Below are 23,267 nucleotides of genomic sequence, written 5' to 3'. Positions count from 1 at the left end.
ATCACAATATGTACATCAATGGCTCATATTATGTATCTTGTGTGAATGGGGAGCAGTAACATCACTGATGATATATGAAGGAGAGCATTATACGTGTGAGACTAGGGCACCCCCTGTGGGTATGGAAGCAAGAAAGATAAAGGCACGAATGAATTTGCCACCCCAAGGTCTTGGCCCTATTTCTTTGTTTGTATTCTTAGCAGGCAAATTCTGCTACTCTGTATGGAAACAGGAAAAGGGGGAGAATGCAGGTATACTGACTATTGAAGATCATTCTGGAACTGTCTTTGAAACCCTTCACAAGCCCCGTTGTGCCTGGGAAATGAAGGACTTGGTACTGGGAGAATGCTCCAATCCTCAGAAGGTACAAGGCATTGGGAGATGTTCTTGTGTGTACCTTCAAGGCAGTGAGTGTATGAAGGAGGGGTGGAATCAAATTAGATTGCTGTCCAGTTTGCAAGGGTATCTCCCTGAGATGAGAGTGAATGTCCATTCTCCCATCCAAATTTGGACTATTAGGACAAAGTGCAAAGTGTCCAATATACCAAGATATTGTTCACGTACTAGGAGTAGGGGTGCCCTGCATTAATGCTACCACCTGAGCTCTCACTACACATTGTATTAGAGAAAAGGTGGTTCAGGTGTGGCACAATGATTCTGGGATGTGGAGAGTGTCTGGAATTTATGGAGCATACGCTGTGGTAGAGGTATCGGTATTTCCCATCCTTATACTTACCGCTTAGGAGCAATGGTTATCAAAGAAAGTGGTAAGTGACAAGTACTGGTGAATCCAGAGTATATTCTAAGAAAAGTCATTACCCCAGTCCCTGTGTCCATCACCACAGTACAGGAAAGATGTAGACCATTTATGTCGACCACATTAAGGGCATGGCATGCATGGATCAATGATCTGGTCCTAAGGGTAAAGCAAGAAGGAAATGGGATTTGGCGGCCAAGATCTTGGGTGGTATGGGGACAGGTTTAGGCATCAAGAATGCTGTTGATGCAGGAAGCCTAGCCACCATGATTAGAAATGTAGGCCAGGATGTAACATCCTTAGAACAGCCCTTATCATCGTTCTTAGGGAAAATTGCCATTCTGGAGTATGACATCACCCAAGTCATGCCTGAATGGTTTGAGGCCTAGCAGGGCAATGACAGGGTTTTACTAGGAGGGTTGCAAAAATTGCAGGAGGATAAGGTGTCATGCTGGCTCGATTGGGGGGGAGTATTTATTATATTGTGTGACATCGGTATGTCAAAATCATAATAATTCATGTCAGATGATAATACTTACATTCATGTGTTATATGTATAATGGAAGTTATGGATATATTTGATATATCTGTATTTCAAATTGTGCTGTCTGAGACACTCCCTAGCCAGGGTGGCGGCAGAACAATAGCCCGCTTAATGGCCCATTGAGGCATCCACAGATGCAAGGGGCACAGGGGGGAAAACCAGAGGTATACCTGATGAGTCACCAGGACTTGCTCATGTGACTCTGAACTCCATTTTTAATTCCTGTAAAATTCCACAAACAACCTGGCAGGGGCCAGAGGATATATAAGGCAGAGGCCTGGGAATCCATTTTGTTCTTCAGTCGGGATTCAGCTTCAGCTTCAGCTACCAACCTACCTCTGGATCAGCTTATCTACAACTGAACTGAAGCTGTGAAACAAAGGACTGAGACCCATCAAAGTACTGGATGTATACCAGAGGGACTATACAAGCCTGCAAACTCCACTATTCTTCTAAAAACCTGATGTATATGGACTTTCAAATTGTTCATATGTATTTGATTGCTTTAATCCTTTATCATTTCTCTTATAATTTGTTTCTTTCTTTTTATAATAAACCTTTAGTTTTAGTTACTAAAGGATTGGCTGGCAGCGTGGTATTTTGGGTAAGATCCAAACTTATATTGATCTGGCTGATATTGGCTGACCCTTTGGAGTCAGAGGGAACCTTTTAAGTAAAGAGCATAGAGTTTAAATAATTGGTCTCTTTACTGGACCTAGTGGCTGATTGGGAGCCAGAGACTGGAATGCAGTAAAGGGGGCTGCATGTATTTGTATACTAGCTTCTTGATAACCAGTGCGGGGAATCAAAAGCACAGTTTGTGGCTGGTTGGGAAGTCTGGCTTCAGTGCCACCCCCCAGTGCTGGGAGAAACTGCTCTCCTTTCGCAGCCTGCCCTGACCTTGGCATTTTCAGGTGGCTACCCTAGGCACGGAAGGGTCACATAAGGCATGGGCTTTCACATGTGTGCAGGATCAGGCGTGGTTTTCTTCCATCAATAGTTCCATCCATGGAAGGATGGAAAGGAAATATTCCAGTAGAGCTGAAAAGGATGCTTAAAATGAAATTGGAGGCCTTTGAAATATGAAACAAGTTCTGGTGGGAGTTACTGAATTTTACCTACACTGCAAAAACTGAAACGGTAGTGGTTCTCATTTTAACTGTTAGAAATGCAACTGTGGAGTGGGTGGACCCACTGATACCACTAGGATTGCAGTTGGGAAATGCAACATTAGTATTCTTTGATATTCCAAAGGAAGTGAAGGCAGATGGAACAGCAGTAGATTTGGGGGAATGTCAGTGGAGGCATGGTAAAGGGTACATATGCAACAATAATGTATGCCAGGGAGGCCACATTTGCTTGAACCCTGATGCTGGAACATGTTGTTATCAACTAAGACCTGCTCCCCATAACCATTCAATTGCATATGTACTTAAGAGCCAATGTACTAAGTTCATAGTAAATGAGTTTTATATAGTACTGCACAATGGATCTATAAACTTAAGTATATGTAACATGTACAGTATCATCGGTTGTGATATCTATTTTGTGTCAGATGTTCCTAAGGTGAAGGAACTGGAACTCACTTTTGAAATGTATCAGGAGATTGAGCCAGTTCACCTAGGACCTGATGTTTCTGCAATAAGTCAATTAATTGAGCATCCAGATATTGGTCGGCATTTGGACCAATTAAGGGAGACAGGGAAAGATACTGTGATTTTGGTGCATCACGCTATGAGTGAGATCACTGCCATTATGAACCAGGTTAAAAAACACACCTTGTTCACTCATTGGTGGAAGAACTTGTTCTTCACACCCAAAAAGACCTGACACCTGCTGGTACGTCCCTTCTTTGTAATCATGGTTGTTCAATTTGGCTTAATAATCGTGTAGATAATTACATTCATTTGGTTAAAATGGAAGTTCAAGCAGTTAGCCAAGTAGGAATGTTACATTGTTTCATGTATGTGTGATATATATGGAAGACGAATGTACCACATCTTCCACAGTATCAAGGAGTGGATATGATGGGTCTGAATCTGTTTTTGTAATTCCCTTACTAGTCTTGTAAAATAGTTAGTTAAATGTCCAAATAGGGGTAATGGTGAGGCAAATCGCCATATTGAAAAGGACAAACAACAACTAAGATTTCATCTTGGAATCCCTTCCTCAAGGAGCATTTCCTGCCCTTTTTGTCCCTTTTTGGGAAAAGACAGGAAAATCTGCCTGGCAACAGGAGTGTATAAAGGTTAGCACACCAGTCAGGCTGCCTGTCCTAGAGACAGCTGAGTAGTGACACGCTCCAGTGAAGATTAGTGAAGACCATCACCTCTTGGAAGGAGAAGAGGAGAGCCTCCACACCAGAAGATCTATTACTTACCTACAGTGTTCCTGTGTTGGAGTTCCTGTATCCTGATGGTGCAGTCAAGATCAGCACTCCAGCGAGAGAGAGAAGAAAAACTGCAAAGTACTAAAGTACTGGACTTTGGGGCCAAAGGTCATTTTATAGTACGGGTCCTGGAGTTAATCTCCGATCCCAGTTATTTAACCCCGAGTGAACTTTATTATTGTGTTATCCCATAATAAATTGTTATTTGAATATATTTTATAATTGGTTCAGAGTGGTTACTCATAAGATCAACAGGTGATAAATATGGGAGGAGGACCACTAATTGAAGCACACCAGCAATATTTAATTACAGAGAGGGTTTGGTGTCGCCCAGTGATTTCTCCAGTACCAGGGCTCCAGCCTGAGCCTGACCATTTACATCACAATTTCACAGTCCCACAGCTCAAGCCTAATGAGCCTGTCAGCTGACCCAGGCCAACCATGGGTGTTTAATTGCTGTGTAGACCTACCCTTTATCCATGAGGGGTCTGTCACTGACTCCAGTAGGAATAGAAATGAGCTGTAAGTTACACAATTTGAAAATAAAGTTAACAATATGGTCTGCATTATCTGGAAGATGGTATTCTAGTGAAATTTTATGCAAATGAATTTCTGATCCATGTTGCCACACACATAGCACTGCATGTTTTCACCTTTTTCTAGTTAGAACAGACAGAGATATTTAACAGGCCTTTGTGTAAGTATTTACTTTACATAAATTAATATTTGGGTTCAGATTCCGCCTTTGATCATTGTACAAAATTCCTGCTCATGTGGCCATGGTTCTAAGGCAGTTTTGGGCCCCTGATTCCTCAATGTGGTGAGCACCTTTAGTGCCCAATGAGGGCAATGGAAATTGCTTATCTCTTAAGAGCACAGCCCAGCACAGAATTGGGCCCAAATAAAGGCAGGAATGCACAAAGAAACTGGTCACACTTACACGGTGGCTTAAGCTAAATTGGGTCCATTCCATGCTGAGCACCTTAAATACCCTTAACCTCAGTGGAGTTTGAATGGATCCCTCTTCAGGATCAGATTTATTATGGCTAAAAACTGATACCTTGCCATGTATTAGGTAGCAAAGCAGAACTCCATTACTCTTCTGTTTTTACCTTCCTGACACTCTAAATAGGAAGGCTCCACATATGTACACTCTGGAGTTGGAAGGTATAATTTCCTGCCTGAACAGACATATTTATGCTAGCTCTGACTGAGCTAGTGTCCTAAAGTAGAAGTGTAGCCATGTTGGCAGGAGGGGCTGGCTGCCTGCCCTGAGTACGGATCCTGTCCCAAACCCTAGGCCTGTATTTGGGGCAGCTAGCCCCTCCTACCACTCATGCTGCTGCAGCTGCACCTCTATTTTGTGTTCTGGCTAGATCAGAACTAGCACAGTTGTGTCTCCTCAAGCTGGAAATTATATCTTCCAGTTCCAGTGTATATATACCCTAAATGTCAGCCTTGATTTCTTTCTCCCCATCCTATGTTCTACATACACTTGTTGCTCCGTGTTCCTTTTATAGAAAGTGAAGTCAGTGGGTCAGGGACTATATTCTATTGAATAGCTACACAGCATCTAGCAGTCAGCTGGGGACCCGGGGTTCTAATATAATAAATTAGTGAATGTAAAGCACACAGCTTCATAAGTTCTAATATTCAACCAGATTCTTTTTCCTACAACCCTCAATTCACTGCTGAATTCTTTAACAATTTGGTAATAATTTCTACTCCACTCTGTGCTGATTAGGCCTCATCTGGAGTATTGTGTCCAGTTCTGCGCACCACATTTCAGGAAAGATGCAGACAAAATTGGAGAAAGTCCAAAGAAGAGCAACAAAAATGATTAAAGGTCTAGAAAACATGACCCAAGGGGGAAGATTGAAAATATTAGGTTTGTTTAGAGGAAATGACTGAGAGGGGACATGATAAAATTTTTCAGGTACATAAAAGGCAGTGACCAGGAGGAGGGAAAAAATTGTTCTCTTTAACCTCTGAGGATAGGACAAGAGGCAATGGGCTTAAATTGCAGCAAGGGTGGTTTAGGTTGGACATTAGGAAAAACTTCCTAATTGTCAGGGTAGGTAAGCACTGGAATAAACTGCCTAGGGAGGTTGTGGAATCTCCATCATTGGAGATTTTTAAGATCAGGTTAGACAAACACCTGTCAGGAATGGTCTGATAATGCATGATCCTGCTGTAAGTGCAGAGGGCTGGACTACATGGCCTCGTGAGGTCCCTTTCAGTCCTACGTTTCTATGGTTCTCTGCCTAGAGGATTCTTATCTACCATCTCCCAGCTCTGCTGCTATTTGTTGATCATATTTTTTGGACCAGGTAAAACCTGAAATACAGCGTTAAGGAGCAAAGAGAGAAGCAAAAAGGAACAACTTTCTGAAACGGAATATATTTGGAACATCTCTATTTTCTGTATATCTTTCCCAAATAGGTCCACACCTTGATGGAAAAGAGAATGGATTTCAGTTGCCCACATCACTGCACTTACCTATGCATGGTTAGTCTAAATTAAAAAGAAATAAAGATATTTAAAATCACTGAGAAATCAATGATATCAAGCTCTTCTGACAGCCACTGCATAAAAGTGACAGTGTGGAGGTTGCACTCAAGCAGTATTATAGGGAAACCAAAGAGCTGGATTGCGATCAGGAAAAATCTATATTCAACATATAGAATATTATGTGTGATTGTATTATGTCCTGCAAAATTGGAATGGAAGTGGGGGCAAGTGGAGTATATAGATCTATGAAAGTCTTGGAGGAAACCAAGTTCTGGGGGGGGGGGTAACTGCCCTACTTGCCCCATAGTAAATGACATCCCTGATCATGACACTGGCTGTGAACTTGTGCAGGGGAGTAAGAAGTCCCTGCACTCCATTGCATGAGCGCTTTTATTGTGGTTAATAGCAGTGGGGGTAAAATAGCCCCATCCTGCATAGGTGGCGTCCAGCGTCTTGTTTCTGCCCCTTGACTCTCTGGCCAGCACAGCTGAGATGGTGCAGAGGGAGAAGTAAGCTGTGTCCAGAAAAGGACTGACTTAGTTTCTTTCCCCTGGATCAAGGAAACCGGGATTGAACTGTGACTCTCAGAGCTGTAAACTGCCCTTACTCTGGTGACAATCCAATTTAATACTAGCATTTCTTCCCGTCCTTCAAATCCTTTTTTAAAATCCATGACTGTCATGAGGTCTTTTTATGCTGACTCCTTCATTAGGTATGACTCCACACCCTGTACCTTCTCCACAGTCCAGCTAAAATGGCTGTATATCACTCTGTTCTATGCTGTATATGCCCCTAGGCAGGCAGATCCAATACCCACTGTAGTAAATGAAAAGACTCCCACTGATTTCAGTGTGTTCTGGATCAGACCCATAGATTGCAAGATATTCAGGACAGAGAATTTCTTTGAATTATTTGACCCATTGCACTGTGCTGTGCACATTTATGGTATAGAAGAAATAATGGAGCTGAACTGAAATGGAGCACTGCATAAACATAAATGCTAGTAGCACAGTGGCACCCAACAGTCATGCTGTAGTTAAATATTTTCCGTTGTAACCTTTATTAAGAGGTTGTCTCTGCTATGACAATTCGCTGGGGAAGAAAATATTTTTATTTGCAGTTAAATCATTTAGCTAGTATTAAATAGCTGGACACTGTTTATGTCATGACCAAAAAATGGCTTATCCTTTACTCTATATTTGACTTTTTTTAAGACCTCTTTGTTCATCTAACTTACTCCTCCTTTTGCTGTAACTGTATTTAACCTCTTCCTACGTGAGAGAAGAAAAAGAAAATAGTAAAAGTTATACAATGTCCAAATTCTGCTTAGTTAAACACAGTACTGACTTGTATATGGTTGGTTGTCTACGTGTATCAGAGTGCGGAATTTGACACAAAGGGTCTCAAGAAAATTAATTTTTCTCATCTGTGAAGGAATCTGTGGAGCTCATCTTTTCCCTTTCAGAGAACACCCTCCTCCCACAAATTTTCAGCTATGAAATCTTCAGCCATTTGAGGTGCATTTGGGGAAATCTGCCTAATAGGTAGGATACTTGTGGTCCTACTGTGAGATTTTGTGAACTGCAATGGTTTAAAATACCATGCTAACTAAGGCTGAACATTTTGTACTGTCTGATCCTAAAAAAGATACTCTGTGTGGACAGTGGATATGTCTTTTCATTCTGCTCCTAAGGCATGACCTTGCGTAACCTGGCCAGTGGTTTTATAGCCATTCCTAACTTATAGAATGAAAAATGTTCACTCTATAAAGAAAAGACAGTTCTTCTTAGATATTCACAGCTTTTACACATTGTGAAATAGCCACAAGAGGGCATCTTGGTTTCATCAGCTTCAATAAATATATGGACTAATTATTTTATCACATATTTAGCATTATATGCTTTTGGAAACATTAAACATATTGATTCTATTGATTTGAAAAATCTTATTCTAATGAACGACAAGAGGAAAAGTGGACATTGAAAAAAAAAAAAAAAACTTCCTAAAGGTTTTGTATGTTGCCCTGAGAATTCAGGCTGTGTTCAGAAATGAGAAAAGGAGACTCTTTCATGATACCTTATTATTTTCGTCTCTCATCTGAAATAGTTCCAATATTTGAGTCAGATCCTAGGAAGTTCTGAGTGCCCTCAATTTCTACTGATAACAACACATGTGGAATGTGCCCGGCACCTCTCAGGGGTACTTGATCCCTTGTAGGATCAGACATTTTCAGAGCAATCTATAGTCCAGTCCTGTAGCTCTGATGGAGGCAAAACACTAATGAAAGTCAGTGGGAATTTTGCCTTTGTCAGTCCTATAGGATCCCTATTTCTTCTTCACTGAACTTTGTCTATTGGAAGAGGACAGCTACTTGTAACTTACCTAACATTCATTTAGAATCTGACTTGATTTGGGAAGACAAGAGTTAATCTAATCTCCATGGATTAAAAATACTTCTGATTTACATTGTATAAACCACTATCATATTCTAACTTGGCAGGCGTAAGGCCCCACCCGTCTAGAACCCAGTAGTGCAGGCTACCCAGCAGCAACTGTAACCAACTTGCGCTCCACTTCCCATGACCTGCTGTGGACAGAGACCACTAGAAGTGCCGCCTCAGAGGTTTCACAGACAGCAACACATGGCACCTGATGGGCTCCCTGCCCTATATACACCTCAGGGACATCATAGGAAGTGTCTAGGCAACAGTGTGAATCTTCTGTAGCTGACATGGCCATTTGTGCTCCTTGCTCTTGAATTCCTGGCTTGACCTAGGCTTGCTTTGGATTCTGACTTGATCCCTGAAACCTGACTTAGACTCTGACCCTTGCCTGGATCTGACTATGAACTCCTCTGCTACTCCCATCCCCAGGTTTGCCCCTGCTCTGACCGCCCTTGTTGGGATCCTGACACCAGGGGCTGGCAAGTAGTTAAAGCAAGGTTGATCAACATGAAAACTTTTTTGTGATGAGATCATCTGTATTTTCTATACAATTTAAAGGAGGAAACAAGGTATGAAATCCATTTCTGCAGCCCTTCAAGCAGCCAAAAAAAAAAAAAAAATCAACGCTGCCCTTATTGCTTGGCATTCTTTATGTCCCCTTGTTCACTGAATAACCATCCTGCCTTCTTTCAAATCATTCCTTAAAACATGTGACTTTTGTGAAGAATTTAACACAAGCTCTATGAAGCAGGGTCTGTTTATCTCTGTGTAAGGCCAAGTGTCCAGTCAGCTCTCTATAAATGCTAATATAATGTATTTATTCACATGAATGATAGCACCTAGGTGATCCAGCCATGGGCCAGGATATCACTGTGCTAACCACTTTACACACACGGAACAAAAATATGCTCATCTCAGATCTTACAATAACATTACCATCACATCAGATACCATGATGAGAAACTCAGTATTAAAACCAAGATAGATAAGTATCAAGTTGCTGTTCTGCAATAAAGGGACCATTTAAAATGCAGATATAGGTCCAATTTCTGCCCTTTTTTCCACCCATACAACCCAAATTACTTTGAAATAGCACTGGTAACTGCTAATTGATGTAGAATTTTGTTGGGGAATGTGGTCCTAGTAGAAATTTCCAGTATATTGTATTGGACTTCTTTGACTGGTCTCTTGTTTCTCACTGGAGGATCCACTGTTTTGTTCCAAAAACCAGTTGACAACTGGAAATTTTAATGTGTGTTTCCAGTAGGGTAAATAAAGCCAATTTGAGGAAGGATCCTAGTGCGTCCTGCCTGGGAATTGTTTTGATACTATCCATAAAGTCTCTACAGTTGTTCTCAACCTGTGGTCTGTGAGGCTCTTCCTGGCCAGCCATGGAATGACATACTTTGAGAGCCAAGCGTGGGGAGGATGTTTTGGTGTGGGAGGCGGCTCCGTGAGTGGAGTTCTCTCTTAGAAAGTGGTCTGCAGAATGAAAAGGTTAGACAACCACTGATCTAGTGCATTCTAAGGACCACCACCCCTCAAAAATGTGTGTGTATGTGTCTTTGTAGGGGGGGCAGATCTACCTCTCACAACTACTACTTAACTAGGGTGACCAGACAGCAAATGTGAAAAATCAGGATAGAGGATGGGGGATAATAGATGCCTATATAAGACAAAGCCCTGAATATCAGGACTGTCTCTATGAAATCCGGACATCTGGTCAACCTATGCTTAACTGAAACTCACTACTCCATCTGAGCAACTCTAGTTGTGGGCAATTGCCAGTCTCCTTTCCCCCAAATTGGATAGCAAGGACATCTTGCCTTTTGATTTTGTTTCCATTCACTCAGTACAGGATCCTTCTGAGAGAGAGGATCCACCACCAAATGGGTGCAGGCCCTGGGCCAGCATCAATGGGAATGGCTCTTGTGTCTGCTGTATAATGCTTGTTAGTGAACATAAAGTTGCCTCATATGCTGTGTCTCAGGCTATACTGACACTACAGCAGCACAGCTATGGCGCTGCAGCTGCGCAGCTGTAACACCATAGTGTAGACGCTCCCTACACTGGCAGAAGGGGGTTTTCTACTTATGTAGATAATCCACCTCTCTGAGGGCAGGTCTACACTAGAAGCGCTACATTGGGGCAGCTGCGTCTGGTGAAGATGCTGTATGCTGCATAATTACTCCACCTCACAAGAGGTGGAAGCTATGTCAGAGGGAGAGCCTCTCCCGCCATCATATCACCAGTGTAGACAGAGCTTAGGTGGCTGTAATTTGCGAGGCTCAGGGGGTGTCTCTTTCACACCCCATGAGCGATGTAAGTTAGATCGACTTAAGTATAGGGCAGTGGTCCCCAAACTTGCTGCCCCCTGGCCTGGCCATGCCCCCATGCATGTTATTCGGCCTCACAGTTTGAAAACCTCCGGTGTAGGGTGACCAGATGTCCCAATTTTATAGAGACAGTCCGGATATTCAGGGCTTTGTCTTATATAGGCGCCTATTACCCCGATGGCCCTGGGTCCTGATTTTTCACACTTGCTATCTGGTGACCCAGAGTGGCCTGCCCCAAGAGGTGGTAGCTAGGTTGATGGAAGAATCCGTCTCTTGCTCTAAGCCTTCTAGGCGGGGGTCAAGCCTGCCTGACTACAGCCCTGCACTGCAGCTAGGGCCACCTAAGTTTTAGGGTGCAGTGCCCCTGCCCGGGGTGGTTACAGCGCTGCGGGCAATGCTTAGCTCTGCGCCCCAGGCCGGGACCTGGCCCATGGCCGTGTGAGCTCAGTGTCTCCCAGTGCCGGGAGGCCACCTGATGACCAGCGGCTCTGGGACTCAGGCTGGGTGGCACCTGCCAAGGGCTGAGGCCCAGGGGGCGTTTGCGCCATGCCCGGTCATGTCACCGACGCTGTCCGCTGGCCAGGGCGACCCAGCGGGACCTGCTGCGGCGTCTGTGTGCGCTCGCTGACACGGGGGGGGGGGGGGGGGAAGGCGTGTGCGCGAACTGCAGCCAACTTGCCGGAGGGTGTGTGTGTGTGTGAGTGTGAGAGAGGGAGAGGGAGGACGGGGTGTGGGGGATAGAAGGAGGAAACTCCGCCACTCCAAACCGGCCGTGAAGAGCCGCAGCAGCCGCTCGCCCCACAACCACCCCCGCCCCGCAGGGCAGCACCGGAGCCGCGTCCCGCTCCAGCCGAGGAGCCTCTGCCGGGAGGGGAGCGGCGGAGAGGAGCTCCCGCGGCGCCCCTGGTTCCCTGGCTGCGGAGAGCAGCCGCTGCTCGGTCGGGTGCATGCAGAAGTGGAGAGCGGGCAGCCTGTGCCTCCCGGGACCCGCTGCCTTCCTCCGGGGCGAGGACGCCCAGCAGGTAAAGTGCCTCTCCGCCGGCTCCCTGCGCGGGGCAGGTCCCAGCAGCTGAGTGGAGAGGGAGGGACTCGCCGGCTTGCCCAGACCCGGGCGCGGGAGGCAGGCGGCTCCGCCAGGGGCCGGCCGGGGTCCCGTGTGAACGTTCCCCCAAGATGGGCTGCGGGCTCCCGGGGCTGCTTGGGCCAGCGGCGGGCTGGGTGGGACCGAAGAGGGGCGGGCTGCGGAAGGGGCTGCAGGCGGCGGCGGCGCCTCCAGGAAAGTTTAGCGCCCTCCCGATCCGGAGTTCGCGCCGCGGGGGGCGGTGAGCCTGAAAGGTGCGTGCGGGGGTGGGTGTTAATTTCCCCCTTCACGTCTGGTTTTAGGGGCCCCAGTGCGGAGAGCAGGGGGCTTCGTGCCTCCGCCTGGCACGCTGCTGCTGTCTGCGCGGCTCCCTCCCCACCGGGGGGCAGGGTGTTATTTCGGTGGGGGGGGGGGCGGAGGGAAGTGAAGTGAGGCTCCCCTGGCTTGTCACCGGGACAGACCGGAGAGTCACCGACGGTGCAGTGCGCCAGGAAGGCTGCAAACCAGCGTGTCCGGGGATTAGATTCATGAGTAAAAATCCACCCCTGTTTTCCCCCCTCCCCGCCTCCAGAGAGGTTTGCGCTGTCCATTTAATGGCTCGGCACTTGCAGTGGGTGAAATGACCCGCGTTGGGGGCTAGTCTGCTAAAAGGGACATGTCAATGGATACACCCATTGTCAGTCTTGTTTCAATAGCTCTCTTGGCAGTCTGCGGGCAGGTCTGCCTTACACGCAGGAGATCGGGTATCTAACCCCTTGGCAGCCACCGTGCGAGGTGATCGGAGTTCCTCCCTTGGCAGCTTGCACACAAACCATTTGCATGAGCTGCTCCGGGTGTGGGGCTGCAGCCGGAGAGTGGGTTTGTGTGTCAGCGGCGCAGCCTCCAATCGCTCTGCCTCCCCCGATCCAGCCCTGTCACGTTTGCGAGGCTCGCTGCAAACTGTCTTGTGGCTAATTCCCGCTGGAGGTTGGCTGGCATGTTCACTTCTGCCTGCCCCTTACGTAGGGAGCGTTTGCCGGGGGGGGGTTGGGCGCTTGCTCTCTGGCTCCCCGCAGATGCCGGCTCCATTCCTCCAGCGAGCACCCGCCGAGCGCCGCTGCAGGTGCCAGACACCGGGCAGCAGCTCGTGGGGCGTGAGCTAGTTAGCACAGCTGAGTCTGCGGTTGTCTTAAAGCTGACAGTGAGGAACATCTCTGGGGGCTGGGTGGTTACCCGAGCACTCTCAGTGCCATGTTCTGGCCGGTGATATCATCAGCGCAGGTGCTTTGGCTTTGCACTTAATTAATATACTGCAAATAATTATTAATGCACAACTAGGTAGTAATAACTATTAACTGCTCATGTGGGTAATATACATTTATAATAACGTTTGGAGTAGGGGAGTTAGGCTGGGCCACTGACTTGCTGTATGTGATCTTGAGTAAGTCCATTCAGTCACTGTGCCTCAGTGTACCCTTCTGTCCCACGAGGATAATGATATTTACCCACCATGTAACATGCTTGGAGATCACTGGGTGCACAGTGTTATATCAGTGCTCAGTATAACTTGTGAGCTAAACTTTGTTCAGCTCTTTTTATTTGATTGGCCTTCTGGAGAGCCAGGCACTAGGGGGAAATCCTCCCAGCGCTGCAGAAAGAGGGAACAATATGCCCACTGACTGTGATATCAGCCCTTTGGGACAGACTGTAGGTTTGAACCAGAGCACTGCACCAGATTATCATTACATTGCCATCTCTTGCCCAGAAGTGGGAAAAGCACTGCTTTGGATCAGAATTAAACAGACACAGAAAGTGCTCCAGTGCTTAGGTATTCAGACTGTGGTGATGAAGGCCATTCACGTAGACAGATTAGTTCCTCTGGCGTACCTGTGTGGAATTCCTTTGAGCTTTTTTGAACCAGTTATTGTTGAAATGTTTCCTTAGACAGTGGAGGAGAAGGAATGACAAAGGTGGGTGGCCATATTCAGTCCTACTCTATGAACTCTTTTGAACTCTGCAGTTGTAGTTGCTGAGACCAATGCTGAATATTTTTTTCTCACTGCTCATATACTACAGTGAGGAGTGTGGTCTAGCGGTTTATTTTCTTCGAATGCATCCATCTGTGTAGTATCTGAGCGCCAGTTTGGCCTGTGGTGTTCACTGGAATGGTATTGCTAACTTTCTCAAATTTGCAATGAGTTGTATATTGCTTTGTACAGGCATATGCATAGATGGTGCCCAACTGTAGTTGCCAAAACTCATTGTTTCACTATAAATATTGAAAATGGCTTTTGCTGTTTCTAGAGCAGAAACATTCCACAGTGTGTGATGCAATTGGTCTTTATTGGGTATTGAAGAATCACAAAGCAGACACTTAGATTTCCATAAAACAAAACAAGACAAAACAAAACAAAAAACCTTGTCCAAGAACAATAGGGATGAATTGGGAACAGTCAGACCGTATACCAAAAAGCTTTTTCTTGTCTGCTCAGAAAACAGCTCTCAAGTTGTTCATCTGCATAGCTATGTTTTTAGAGGCATTACTTACACTGATGCAAACTAGAACATTAGTTGCATCAATGTACTCAATCACCTTTTACTATTTTTTTGCATTTCTAGTCAATAGGAAAGAGATATGGATTCCATTTTAATCTTTAGTGAATGGATTAACAGGCTGCAAAGTAGTTATCTAGTATTCCTCTAACTTGGATTATTACATGCCTGAAATGTGATTTCTTCATTTTATCTTTATCTTTTAGTAGTTTACTCATCTGAAGATGAGAAAATGATGTACCTTTCTGTTTACAGTGTTTTTTTCCCGAGGGTGATATGTCCCTACAGATATCGTGGTGATCATTGACAGTTTGATCTGCATCCATTAATGTCAATTATAATTTTGCAATTGATTTGAATGGGGTAAGCCTCAAGGAGAGATTGTTGTGTGTGTTTCAAAAATTTGTGTTAGAAAATTAAGTATAAAAACTATGTAATTTATAAAGTGTCCCCTTCCTAAACTATTGTGATGCTGCACAGTTAACATGCAATAATTATAATAGCAACAATTAATTAAAAACACAAAATTACTATATTAATATCAAAGCATTAGAAAGCAAACAAAGAATAAACTACTCACAAAAAAATCCTTAACTCCAAGTTACAAAATAGACTCCAAACAGACCACATGCACCATCCATGGTATAACATAAGTGGGGATAAGTAATAGGGTCACGAGGACTCAGGTAGATTAGAGCCTCTATGGTTTAACCTGCAAAAACGCCATAATCATTTAATGAGATGTTATATGTGCAGACTTTCTGACTCAGATACTCAAAAGTATTTAGACACCTAATTTCTATTGATTTCAATGTATGTTAGGAGCCTAAATACCTCTGAGGATCTTGGCCTTTGTTTTTAAAATGTTCAGAATTATGGAATGATTCTGCTTGGTTGTTTTTTGGTTTTTTTTGCATCCAACACTCTAGTGAAGTTCACACCCAAATTCTCCCTCTGACAGCCAGTTAGCTGGAAGCACCAGAGAGTGAGAGAGGTCAAAGGAATACTTACCCACTAATGAGTAGATATTGTGACGGGGTCAGACCAGATGGCTACCGGAGAGTGCTACTATTTGGTTCTGGGAAGTGGACAGGCAAAAGCCTGCCCACTGCTAAAGGCCCCTCCCCCAGCCTAAGGGGAGGAGCCACTGGATCCAGGACTCAACTAATTATGGGGAACAAGGAATGAAAAACAACAGGAACAGGCATGGGGGGTCAAAGGGTCAAACAGTGCCCACTGCTCCTGGAAGGTATCTAGGGAGCCAGCAGATGCTGCCCAGAGGAACTCTGTCTGGATGCGTGAATGAAAAAAGGCCCCACTGTCGCAGGCCACCCCCTCAGCCAACCTCCTCTCTCTTGGTGTTATAGATGGCCACTTTGGCCAGCGCTAGGAGGAGGTTGACGAGGAGGTCCCACGACTTTGTGGGGCCCCGGATGAGGTGCACGTTAAGGAACAGGTGTGGGGAAAAGTGCAGCCAGAACCTCAGCAAGAGGTTCTGGAGGAGCCGGAACAGGGACTGCAGCCTGGCTGCCAGAGAGGGCTATAAGGCTGGTCGCTGAGCAGGGGTTACTTCTGATTAATTACTACACCTGGAGCCAATCAAGGCCCCACCTAGGACTTGTTAAAAAGCCTCCCCTCCAGAGAAAGGGTGTGGCTGGAGTTGTGAGAGTGAGGTGAGCTACGTGACACGAGTGTTTGAACAGGCAAGATGCTGTCAAGAGCTAGGAGAGCTTCAGAAAAGGAGCAGAACAGTGGCAGCAGAGAACCCGGCAGGTACAAAGATGGGGGAGGGAAAACCTTGCCCGAAGAGGGCAAAGGACCTCTCTTAGGCTCGGAGGTCTGAGGGAAGAGACCCCGCCAGAAGGGGATGATCGAACTGGACATTTGGTTTGGCACTACCACGCCCAGTGGGGCTGTCAGAGGTCAAGAGCCTCCCCTGGCAAGGAGGGCCAGGAAGGGTCCCTGTCTGAGCAGGGTACAGACATTGGGTCAAGGGGTGCGGGATGTAACCCAGGGAAGCTAGCAGCTTTCCTGAAGCCACAGTACGAGGCTGCTACTTATAGGGTCCCTCGGTTGGGGCTAGGAGTCGAGGGTGAAACCGGGCCCCTCCCTATCCCCCACCGGCCATTCACTGGGGGGCAAGAGCCCCAGCAAAGAGGCAAGGGCCTATGAGAACCAGAAACAGGTCTGGGAGCCAGCAGGGAGTGGCCATCTTAGAGAGGCTGTATTATCCTCACCCACCACTAGAGGGTGGAAGAATACTATGTGAAGCAGGTTCCTGACCTACCGCTAGAAGAAAGCGCTAGACCCACCAAGGTAGAGGAAGAGCTTTGTCACAATATGTAAAGGTTTAAGGGTGCACAAAAGCATGTAAAGTTGCAGATAAGATGCCTATTGGAACTTTCAAAAGCACTTAGGTGCCTAACTCCCATTGACTTCAGTAGAAGTTTGGCTGTATTTCAGTGGGAGTTAGGTTGTATTTGCCTCTTTAGGTGCCTAAAATAACTTTACAAATCTGGTCATATGTGCATTGCCTGCCCTTTTCCATCTGTAAAGCTTCCATAGTCTTACAAAGAACGAAAAGATTTACCAAAAAAAAAAAAAATGACAAACTTTCTATAAAATATTACACACAATGCCTCAGACTTGTTGGCCTTAAACTGAAATAAAATCTATCTATCTCCTTATCTTGCTCCTGTGACCATAGTATCTAAGCACCTTATCAGTATTAATGTGTTCAACCTCACCAGTCCACCGTGAGATAAGAAGTTATTATTTACTCCCATTTTATAGGTGGGGAATTATGTCCCAGAGAGATTAAGGACAAAATGTTCACATGGCCAGTAATTTTGCTGTCTCACCTAGAGACAGCTTGTGTTTTAAACTCTTTATGCTTCCCTGATCCCAGGGCCGGCTGGGGATAAGGGTGGTCTCCAGCATATATTAGCACATCCTGAAGGCTACCTTAATTTACTCCAAATAAACTGATTGATCAGCCAGGCATCAACTAGATTTCCTGTCTTTGCCTACATTTCCCTGACCACAGCCTCTAGACTGCACTTGGTGACAGAGCCACTATGCCAGCCTGTAGTCAGCTGATCCTCAGCCTGGTGTCAGCCATAGTTGAGTCTCTTGCCCGTGGATCCCGTAGGAGAGCCCCCGCCCTTGGCAATCTCAATGATCCCAGTGTGAGTTCAGCTCACTCCCAGGTCCTTCCTGAGTCCAATTACAGTTCACTTGCCTCTAGTCCCTGGCAACTCTCCCCAGGTTCCCTCCTGGGTCGCTGGATGTGAAAAGCCCTCTTGTACTCCTCATTTATATCAGGCTTGTAGTACCAGTCCGGGGGGGGGGGAATCAGCTACCTCAGACTGAGCTCCCCTTGCTAGCAGAGCTCACTACCAGTCACTGGCAGCCTTACTGCTCCTGGGAAAACTCTCCCTACGTTTATGTGGCCAGTCTCATCCTTTTTAGCTCCACTTCTCCAGCTTCTGCAGGTGTGCCTGAGTGCAGGAATGCTCATTAGCCCATCACATCCCTGCCCCCCTCCCGCCCTCAACACCAGAAGTGTTTCTTGCTTGAACATCTCTCCAGTCCCAATCTCCCTGGGGAAAAAAAAATCTGCATTTGCATGCTCTTCCTTTACTTAGTGTTGTACCCAGAAGCTATAGGACTGGAGTGCTAGATACCAGCTCATAATCCAAGGGGTTAAGTCCTTTTATTCAGGATGTGTAGTGTAGCCTCCAGAAGGGCATGTGGTTTGTGACTCAGGAAAAGGGATTACCCAGAAGGTAATAGCTGAGGGAGTCCGTAGCCCACTAGATTCCAGAGCTTTCTTCTAATTAATTGAATTCAATCTCTCCCTGGGCAACAACTTGCTGCTTAAATATATGATTGGGTCCTTTTGTCCCTCCAAATCCTGGGAGAGCACCACTCCCAGGCCAATGTGGTATATAATTTATTGCTTAAATCAGTCTCTGTACCAGATGACTGGAGGGTAGCTAATGTAACGCCAATATTTTAGGAAGGTTCCAGAGGCAATCCTAGCAGTTACAGGCTGGTGAAGATGACTTCAGTACCAGGAAAATTGGTTGAAACTATAGTAAAGAACAAAATTATCAGACACAAAGATAAACTTAATATGTTGAAAGAGTCATCACGTCTTTTGTAAAGGAAAATCATATCTGACCAATCTGTTAGAATTCTTTGAGTCAACAAGCATGTGGACAAGGGTGATCCAGTTGATGCAGTGTACTTAGACTTTCAGAAAGCTTGTGACAAGTTGCCTCACCAAAGGCTCTGAAGCAAAGTACGGAGTCATGGGTGAAGAGAGTAGGTCCTCTTATGGATCACTAAATGGTTAAAAGATAGGCATGGGGCACGGCTCACTTGCTGGTTGATTCTCTGTACCTTAAAGTCTTTAAACCATGAATTGAGGACTTTAATAACTCAGTCATAGGTTAGAGGTTTATTACAGGAGCGGGTGGGTGAGGTTCTGTGGCCTGCATTGTGCAGAAGGTCAGACTAGATGATGATATTGGTGTCTTCTGACATTAGAATCTTTGAATCTAAGATAAATGGCCAATTCTAACCATGGAAAGAGGTAAGTAGTGGGGTTCCCCAAGGATATGAACTGGGACCAGTGCTGTTCAATATATTCATAAATGATCTGGAAAAAGGGGTAAACAGTGAGATGACAAAATTTGCAGACAATACAAAATTACTCAACATAGTTATTTCCAAAGCTGATTGTGAAGAGTTCAAAGGGCTCTCACAAAACTGGGTGACAAAATGGCAGATCAAGTGCAATGCTAATAAATGCAAAGTAATGCACATTGGAAAACATAATCCCGACTATACGTGCAAAATGATTGGATCTAAATTAACTATTACAGCTCAAAAAAGAGATCTTGGAGTCATTGCTAATGGAAATGCTAGAAACCATTAGGAAAGGGATAGAAAATAAAAAAGTAAATAGCATAATGCCACTATATAAATCCATGATACCCCACATCTTTATGTCTTGGAGTTGTCTTGGCGATGCTTATGCGGCACCAATAGCTGAGTTCTCATTGCCCCCAGTTGCAAGTTCTGCTCCACTCGATACAGCCCCTCTTTCTCCAGCACAAAGTGGGGATACTGTCTCAGGCTCTGAACATCTGATGCCTCCGCATGCATGGATGACACTTGTTCATAGACGTGACTAAGTGTTGCATCATCATCCTGTTCTTGGATGAACGTTTTACTTTATGGTAATGCCTTGCGGTTCATGGCAGTGCCAGCCATTCATGCATTGCTATCGCCACCCCTGGTCCCTAGGACATCCCCTTCTGGGGGGTCTTCAGAATCCCCCAGTTGTGAGGTCTATGGTGTCCACGATCTGGGGCCTGTCATGGGGCTCAGCTGCAGCATTGGTCAGTTCATTAACAATTTGCTGAAAGGAGGGCCAATCTCTGCCAGTTCTCATGAGATATAGTAATTTATCAGCTAGCCCTACCATAATTGAATCGGTGTGGGTAGGTCCCCACTGTCAGTTCTGGTCCTCTACCGGGACAGGACTTCACATCTCCGTGTGTACCCTGCAAGCAAATCATTTCTCCAGGTGATTCTCTAACCTGCTGGGGCAGCTTGCATCACTGTTTGGCTACATCCCAAGTCTACAAGTCCCAGTACCTCCTTCCCTTGGACCCATACTGGGACTTTCATCTCGGTGACTGGGGGGTTGTGTCCCTCCTATGGGCCCTCTCTTCTGCCAACCAAGACCGGGCATATTCACATTCCATCCATAGGAAGTCTTGCATCATATGCCTTTGTTGATTTAGGATTAACAGGTTACTGGGATCATGCCCGTAAGCTCCTTCCTGGAGGGGAGTAGGTTTGACTGACCCATGGGACTCTTGTCTGGGCTCAAGGGCTCCAGCCTGGCTGCTTGCCTCACAGGGCAGGTATCCAGGTGATGCCTCATGCAAGCTCATCCGCAGGTCTTCCCCCTTCTGTGCCAGTGACCCAGGTCACTGGAGTAGGGTCTGTACATGCTTACTAGTGGGCATCTGGTTCTGTTGGTGGCCATAGGTGGTGGTTAGATAGAGGCTGCACAGGTCCTATCTCTAGCAATCCATTGGCTGTGAGAAAATTCTCCAGTAGCTGCATCCTGTCCAACAACGACTCAGGGAAATCCTGAAGCACCCACTCCTGGCCCCATATGGGTAGGGTGGATAACAACTGCTCTATAGAACCAACCTCACAACTTAAGCTCTGGAGCATGCTTCTCACAAAGCCACCACCAGCAATGCTCTTAATTATTGACCTGGGAAGTGCCACTACATGATATATCTCAGCTCCTAAAGTGCTGCTGATGCATCTCTTCTCTGACATCTGGGTAATCTAGAATTAGCAGTTTTCACTTCATTGTAATCTCTAGACTGCCCTGCTTCAAGGTTATGGTTGGCCAGCTGTGCTTGCTCCATTAGGTATGGCTGTAAAACCAATGCCCAATGCTCCAGAGGCCATTGAGAGGCCAGCGTCACCCTCTCAAAGGTGGTGAGCAGTTCTCCGGACTGTCCTTGAGGCCCATCTTGGTTGGCTTCACTAGCAGGGGACGTGGAGGTCCCCCTGTGAACCATGAAGGGGCTGTGGATCTTAGCTGTTGCAGCAGTTCCTTCTGGAGGTCTTTCTGCTGGGAAACAGTCTGCCTCAGCAGCTGCTGTTGCTGCACTGCTTGTGCCACTGTGGAGATGTCCATTGCTGCTAGAATTGCTGCTGATGGTTGACCTGATGTTGTTGCCACTCTGCCATCCATGTATGCCAATGTTCGAGGTCCGTCTCAGCTGAGGTACCCACTCAGTGGTTGGAGGAACCTTTTTCTGTCTCAGTGCTCTTTATCAAGCATAAAGCTTCATGCCCTCATTCTCCACCAGTTGTAGTTAGCTGACCCTCCTCCTGAACTCAGCTGTAGTCTCTTTCCTCTGGGTCCCCTATGGTAGCACCCACTCCTGGGCAATCTCACTGTTCCTGGTGAGAGTTCAGGTCTTCCCTGGGGTCCTTTCTGAGTACACTTACAGTTCACTTGCCTCTTGTCTTTGGAGGTGCTCCTCAGGTTGCTGGATTCGAGGAGTCCTCCAGGGTCCCTTGTCTGTATCAGTATCATTGTATCTGTCAGTCTGTCCCAAAGAAGGGAGGAGAAGTGAAAGGGCTGGCAACTACTTCAGACCGAGCTCCCTTTACTAGCTGAGTTCGCTAGTAGTCCCTGGAAGCTTTCCTGCTCCTGGAAAACTCCCAATTTTCTCCCTTCCCCATTTTGTGGCTGTCTCACTCCTTTAAGCTCCACTTCTCCAGGTGGAGCATGTTCTGCAGCCGTACCTAATTGGCACTGAGCTCAGGAATGAGGGATGAGGGCATGTCCCACCACACGGCCGTACACTATTTGGGTTTATCCTACATGGGGGAATCCTTTGGAAACTGGTTCAATAGGTGTTCCTGACGCTTCGTGTTATCAAAGCAACCCATTTCAGACAGAGCTATGTTTTGGCCCATTGCCATTTTAATCCTTGTAAAGCAATTAAGGTATATAATAGCTGTGACATCTAAATACCTAAATAAATATAGTAAATGTGTTACATGTTTGCTTTCCTTGCTTGGTGGAATTTCTTTAGCTACCAATAAGGAACAGAAAAGCTCAGAGGAAAGGTTCCCTCAAGGCATCTGAATCATGAAGAGCAATGACTCCATTTAATTAATGTGCAAAATAACTTTTTATGTGATTTGTGAGCTATTTTAATCTTTTTATAGTGCTGCACCTCAGTCTTGCTGCTTAAAAAAAACCCTGGCAACTTTGTTTGGGTTTCATGTATACAAACTTAGCAATGGCAGTGAGTCAATGTTTAAATTAGCCCTATATACATCCCTAATGTTTAACCTTCTCAGCTCCATCCTACTGTATTTAATCTAAAAACACCTATCTCCTATTTTTACTTTTCACATACTCAATGGCATAAGCACTCATATTATCTGACTGTGAGTAATAAACCCCCCTAAAATTCTATTCTCCCTTGGATAGATAGATCCAGCATAAAATGGAATGGTTCCATAATGAGTCAGCTGTTTGATAGCGATGCACTCCTCCAAAAGTCCAATTTGGTGTTATGTGGATAATGTGGATTTTTACAGAAAATGCCAAATAATTTATGGAGGCCACCTGACCTAATGGTCAGCACAAATAATGGAAAGCCCAGAGGAACCTGGGTTCCCATCTGGGTTGAATTACTCAACTCTTCTGGTGTGGGGTGTGGTATTAAAATACACGCAGTTAGATGTGACTTTAGCAAAGTCATTGCACCGCCCAGTAACTCTGCCAACACAACTAGAAAATCTTACTAAAATATAGAGACCTCCTGATACTGTTATGTAGTAATTTCAACTTTCTACAGTTTTGACTGGATTTTTGCTGCCCTATGCTTATTAGCTGTTTGCTCCAACCCTCTTCCTCTCCCTCCCTCAGTCTCTTCACCTCAGCTTCACTCCATCCCTGCCCCCCACTTCTCCCTTGCCCTGTCTTGCTGAAACTTCTTCCTTTCAGTGTCACCTCTCCCTTCACTTTTATTTCCATTTAGCTTATCCCTGCCTAACTAAACCCACTTAAAAAACGTTGGGGAACTAACATGACATTTGCCACCATCA

At 45.6% G+C, this 23,267-nt stretch overlaps 1 protein-coding gene across 1 annotated transcript in view; it reads left to right on the top strand.

The window, feature by feature from the left end:
- The first annotated feature begins 11,749 nt into the window (after nucleotides 1–11,749).
- SEMA3D (semaphorin 3D) overlaps nucleotides 11,750–23,267 on the top strand; it is a 197,834-nt gene continuing 186,316 nt past the window's right edge. The window contains exon 1 of the mRNA XM_067564559.1: nucleotides 11,750–12,003. The gene's annotated coding sequence lies outside the window, so the exon portion shown is untranslated. The remainder of the gene's footprint in view (nucleotides 12,004–23,267) is intronic.

This window comes from Emydura macquarii, unplaced genomic scaffold (assembly GCF_026122565.2).
Source record: "Emydura macquarii macquarii isolate MOO-44397 ecotype Brisbane River unplaced genomic scaffold, CSIRO-AGI_Emac_v2 contig_2636, whole genome shotgun sequence".
Lineage (NCBI taxonomy): Eukaryota > Metazoa > Chordata > Testudines > Chelidae > Emydura > Emydura macquarii.
The sequence above is the reverse complement of the archived record's forward strand: the minus strand, read 5'-3'. Positions and strand labels throughout refer to the sequence as shown.